This window comes from Mandrillus leucophaeus, unplaced genomic scaffold, assembly GCF_000951045.1.
Source record: "Mandrillus leucophaeus isolate KB7577 unplaced genomic scaffold, Mleu.le_1.0 Scaffold514, whole genome shotgun sequence".
NCBI lineage: Eukaryota > Metazoa > Chordata > Mammalia > Primates > Cercopithecidae > Mandrillus > Mandrillus leucophaeus.
Window position 1 is genome coordinate 1,076,078 of NW_012105520.1, and position 5,183 is coordinate 1,081,260.

General features: G+C 38.6%; 1 pseudogene; it reads left to right on the plus strand.

The window, feature by feature from the left end:
* The first annotated feature begins 41 nt into the window (after positions 1 to 41).
* Positions 42 to 5,183, plus strand: part of LOC105551279 — a 35,080-nt pseudogene continuing 29,938 nt past the window's right edge.

A 5,183-nucleotide genomic window follows, 5' to 3' on the forward strand; every position in this document is an offset into this window, starting at 1 on the left:
TATAGAGCATGGGGTGGACCAGAGAATGAATGGGCATGAGCATGGAGGTGGTTCAGTCAGTGTGGGAAAGCCACCTGCTTGTCAGCTTTCTACTGCGTTGTCCAGCAGAACACATTGAAGCTTCGGACCTGCAACTGGTGTGGAGGTGATTGCATTTAGGAGGCTGATGTAGATTTTTTCCCTCTTAAGCGTGTGTTAACTGCTTTTTGGCAAAGTCTTGATCTGAGACATACACAGCTTGATCTGTGGCAGATCTGTGAGGATTTTAATATCGAGAGGGTTCTGTTATTTGAGTTAGGCATAGCTAGGCTACCAAGGCATTGCTTTTCAGTCCAAACATTTGGTCATTTCAATTTATTGTTAGTGAGGCTTTTGTGACTTGTTAGAACACGGAGTTTGGGATTTTGTCTGTTTTTTGCATGTATGAATGACACTTTATACTGTCGCTTTTATTGCTGGTTAGTACATGTCTTCATTTACCTATTGTGAGTAAGAAACTTCCTCAGATCAAATTATAGAAGCAGAACCAAGTGACTATAGAAACAGTCACACTTGGTTCTGTTTCTCTGACTCTTAAGAGGATGAGATCACTTTATACTCTAATTCAGGGTGTTTGGTAAAGGACCTACCATTGTGAGCATTTATAGCCTAGATGAAGTCCTGGCCCAATCTCCAAGTTCAACTTTTAAGAACATGCTATTCTTAATGTTCAGGAAGTCAACCCTGGAAGCCTTCTCTAAATCTTAATGGGATTTTTATGAGAATTCATTTAGTGAAAATAACAACAATCAGGGAATCCAGCTATTAACTCTGAGGAGGGTCATGCCTTTTAGTGGTTAGAGAGGCAAGCTGTAACCTCCCTTCTTAGAGAAGGGGAATTGAGGAAGAGATTTCTCGTGGCCCTTGCAATCCTCCCCTCACTTTCCAGGCTCCCTAGTAAGACTGGAAGAAGTCCCTGAGTAAACAGCGTTTTGTGAGTTTGAGGGACTAGGTAAAAACGTAAGTGAACATACAATGGTTTTCCTTTGATAACTTTTAAATATCCTTTTGGTTGTTGAAACTTCTGTGACAGTGAAACCTTTTGTCCTTATTTTTCAATTGGAAGATCTTTCTTCCCCACTTGAAAAGATTGAGTTTGGGACCAATCCCTGACCCCACTTCCTTCCTGAATCTCTTAGTGTATGGCATACAGCTGGGCATATGGTAATCTCAGGGACGGGATTGTACTCATAGAGCTATGCTTAACACCTAGGACTTTCAGTGGCTTATATATTTTTGATGACAACTTTTGATTTTATTCTCATTTATTCCATTTCTGTTTCAGTGTCCTGGGTCATGAAACTTAATCCACAACAAGCTCCCTTATATGTGAGTAAATCATGAGATTTCTTTTCATTTTGTATTTATCTGTTCTTTTTCATTTTGTATTTATCTGTTCTGTTTACTTGTTATAATAAGCCACACTCTCACGTGATAGATTCTCAAGGAAAATTTTAACCATATATGCATGAATATATTGATGTAAGACACTTCAGAAATTGAGTTTGATTTAGTAAATACTAAATGGCTAATCTGTGCATGGAACTGAAAACAAATAATACCTGTAAGACTTGAGAGTTAATTTAGTGAGGGTGATAGTATACACATATGAAACAAATTGTCCTGCAAAACAGTACTGTAGCTTCTTATTTTTTACCTGCAGTGCATTCCTGTAAAAGTAGTGTGGAGATCCTCCTACTGCCATTGTGATTTACCTTTGCAAGTAGGTGGAACTGTGTCATTGGCAAGAGTGCTGTTTTCTTTAGACTCTGGGTGAAAGCTGATATATCATCTCCCTAAAGTGAGGGACTTTAAAGATAAAATTGATGAATGATTGAATCAAGGCTGGGAAAGGTAGGCTGTAGGCGACTATTCTTTATTATGGTAAGAGTGAATTAGTTGAATTTGGGTGGTGAAAAGTGCCCATTTGATGAGAAGCCAGCTTCGGGTTGTGGATGGTTAGGGCTATGAGAGGCCAGTAGTTGCTGGGTTGCTATGCTCTGGAGAGGGTGAGAAAATATATTTGTAATAGGACTTGATACCGGCCTTGAAGAATATGGATCATTTAGTTGGACACAACGTCCCCAGAATTAGTTGAAGACAAAAGGTAAATGGTCAGGAATGGGAGGCAGTGAACATAGTGTTGGATGAATAGTGAGGGGATGGTCAGTGGAAACTCTGGCCCACCCAAGTTTGTGTCAGGTAATGATGGGAGATACGCCTGAAAAGATGGATGAAGCTCAATTGTGAAGGAAGACAAAAGTGTGAGGATTTTGTTTTGTGACCACCGAGGAGCCATTGATGGTGTTTATTTTGAGGATGCTTTTCCTTTTATGCATTTATACATAAATACATAAATATACTGCTGTATTAATAATAGTCATTTACCTTTCCAACATAAAATGTTAATGTAACTTCTGCATAGCTGATTTTTATGTTAAATGTAACATGTCTAGAAATATATGTGTGTTTTTAGAAGTTGTCTTATGTGCTCATTTTCTTTCTAGACTACTTGGAGATAGTTTATGTTTACCAGCGGGTTTGCACATGAACTGAGTACCTTGGGTTATTTATTTTTATTTTTTTTGAGAGAACGGGTCTTGCGCTGTCATCCTCATTGGAGTGCGGTGGAGCGATCATAGCTCGCTGCAGTGATCATAGCTTGCTGCAGCCTTGAAGTCCTGGGCTCAAGCAGTCCTGCTTCAGCCTCCCAAGTAACTGGGAGTACAGGTGCATGCCACCACAATGAGCTAAATTTTCCCTTTAGAAGCGTGTGATTCTTTGGTTTTTCGTATGTATACAGTTTTGCAATCACCATTGTCTGACCAGTACATTTTCATCACCCCCAAATAAAGTGCCATACCCATTAGCAGTCACTTGCCATTCCCTGATCCTCTCAGCCTGTGACAACCACTTATATACTTCCTGTCTTTATTGACATACCTATTCTGGAAAGTTCATATATATATATAAAGTTCATGTATATATAAAATCATACAATACATGGCCTTTTGTGACTGGCTTCTTTAATTTAGCATAATGTTTTCAAGATTCATCCATGTTGGAGCATGGATCAGTACCTTGTTCTTTTTATTAATGAATGACAATCCAGTGACTGGACATATCACATTTTACTTATCCATTCACCATTTGATGGGCAATTGAGTTGTTTCCACTTTTGGTCTATTATGCATAATGCTGCTGTGAACAGCAAGTTCTGGTGAAGACATATGTTTTCACTTCTCTTGGGCATATACCTAAGAGTGGAATTTCTTGGGTGTATGATAACTGTATTTAACATTTTGAGAAACTGCAAAACTGTTTTCCACAGTGGCTGCACCATTTTACATTCCTACCAGCAGTGTATAAGGACTTCAGTGTTTCCATGTGCTTGCCAACACAAGTTATCTGACTTTCTGATGTATAGGCACCCTAATGGGCGTGAAGTGGTACCTCATTGTGGTTTTGATTGCATTTCCCAATGGCGAATGATTTTGAGCATCTTTTTATGTGCTTATTGGCCGTTTTTCTGTATCTTTGGAGAAGTGTCTGTACAGATCCTTTGCCCATTTTAAAATTTGGTTGTCTTATTGAATTGTAAGGGTTCTTTGTGTATTCTGACTACAGGTCCCTTATCAGATACGTGATTTGCAAAAATTATCTCCCATTCTCTGGGTTGTCATTTCACTTTCTTGATGGTATCCTTTCAAGCAAAATTTTCAATTTTGATAATGTTCTGTTGTTGCTTGTTTTTTTTGGCATCATATCTAAGAACAATTCTTTGCATAACCCAAAGTTGCAGAGATTTACTCCTATGTTTTCATCTAGGAATTTTATAGGTTTAGCTCTTACATTGAGGTATGTAATGTAAGAGTTCATGTTTGTGCATTTTGTAAGGGAGGAGTCCAACTTTTTTCTTTTACATGTGGATCTCCAGTTGTTCCAGCACCGTTTGTTGAAAAGACTATTCTTTCCCCGATTGAATTGTCTTGGGCATCCTTGTTGAAACTGATCATAAATGTGAGGAATTTTTTCTGGACTCTGAATTCAATTCCTTTCATTTAGGTTGTCTTTGATTTCTTTCAATGTGTTTTGTAGTTTTCATTGTATAAACTTGGTACTTTCTTGAAATTTGTTGCTTATGATTTTATTCATTTTGATGCAGTTGTCAATTTTGTTATCTTAATTGTTCAGTTTTTGATTGTTCATTGATACAGAAATACCATTGATTTTGCATACTGATCTCTGAAACTATAGCCTTGTTTCAGAGGTCAATTATAATCTATAATCTGGCTTGTTTGTTTACTTAAGTGGATGCCTTAGGATTTTCTATGTACAGGATCAAGTAATTGGAGATTGTTTTCTTCCTTTTCAATCTGGATCTTTTATTTCTTTTTCTTGCCTAAAATTGCCTTGGGAATCATCTCCGGTACAACGTTGAATAGAAGTGGTGAGCGCAAACGTCCTTGTCTTGTTACTGATTTTAAAGAGAAAGCATCCAAGTTTCACCATTAAGTATGATGTTGTTAGGTGTGGGTTTTTCACAGGTACCTTTTGTTAGATGAGGACATTCCCTTCTATTGCTAGTTTGACTATTTTTATGATGAAAACATGTTGGATTTTGTCAGGTGATCTTTCTATGTTGAGATGACCATGTGGATTTTTTTCCTTTCATTAATGTGATATATTAACATTGACTGAATTAAATAGTTTTTATTTATTTAAAGAGATGGGGCCTTGCTGTGTCACCCAGGCTGGAGTGCAGTGACATGATCATAGGTCACAGCATCGTGGAACTCCTGGGCTTAAGGGATCATCCCACCTCAGCCTCCTGAGCAGCCAGGAAGGACTACAGGTGTGAGCCACCATGCCTGGCTATTTATTTTTGTATTTATTGAGACAGGGTATTCCATGACTCCCTGTAGCTGCGATCTCCTAGGCTCAAGTGATCGTCCCACCTCAGCCTTCTGAGTAGCTGGAACCACAGGCATGTGCACCCATGCCCAGCTATTTTTTATTTATTTTTTGTGGATACGAGATCTGGCTATGCTGCCCAGGCTGGGCTCAAGTTATCCTTCCAGCTCGGCCTCCCACAGTGCCGGGATTACAGTATGAGCCTTCATGCCCGGCCTATCTTTTTTTTT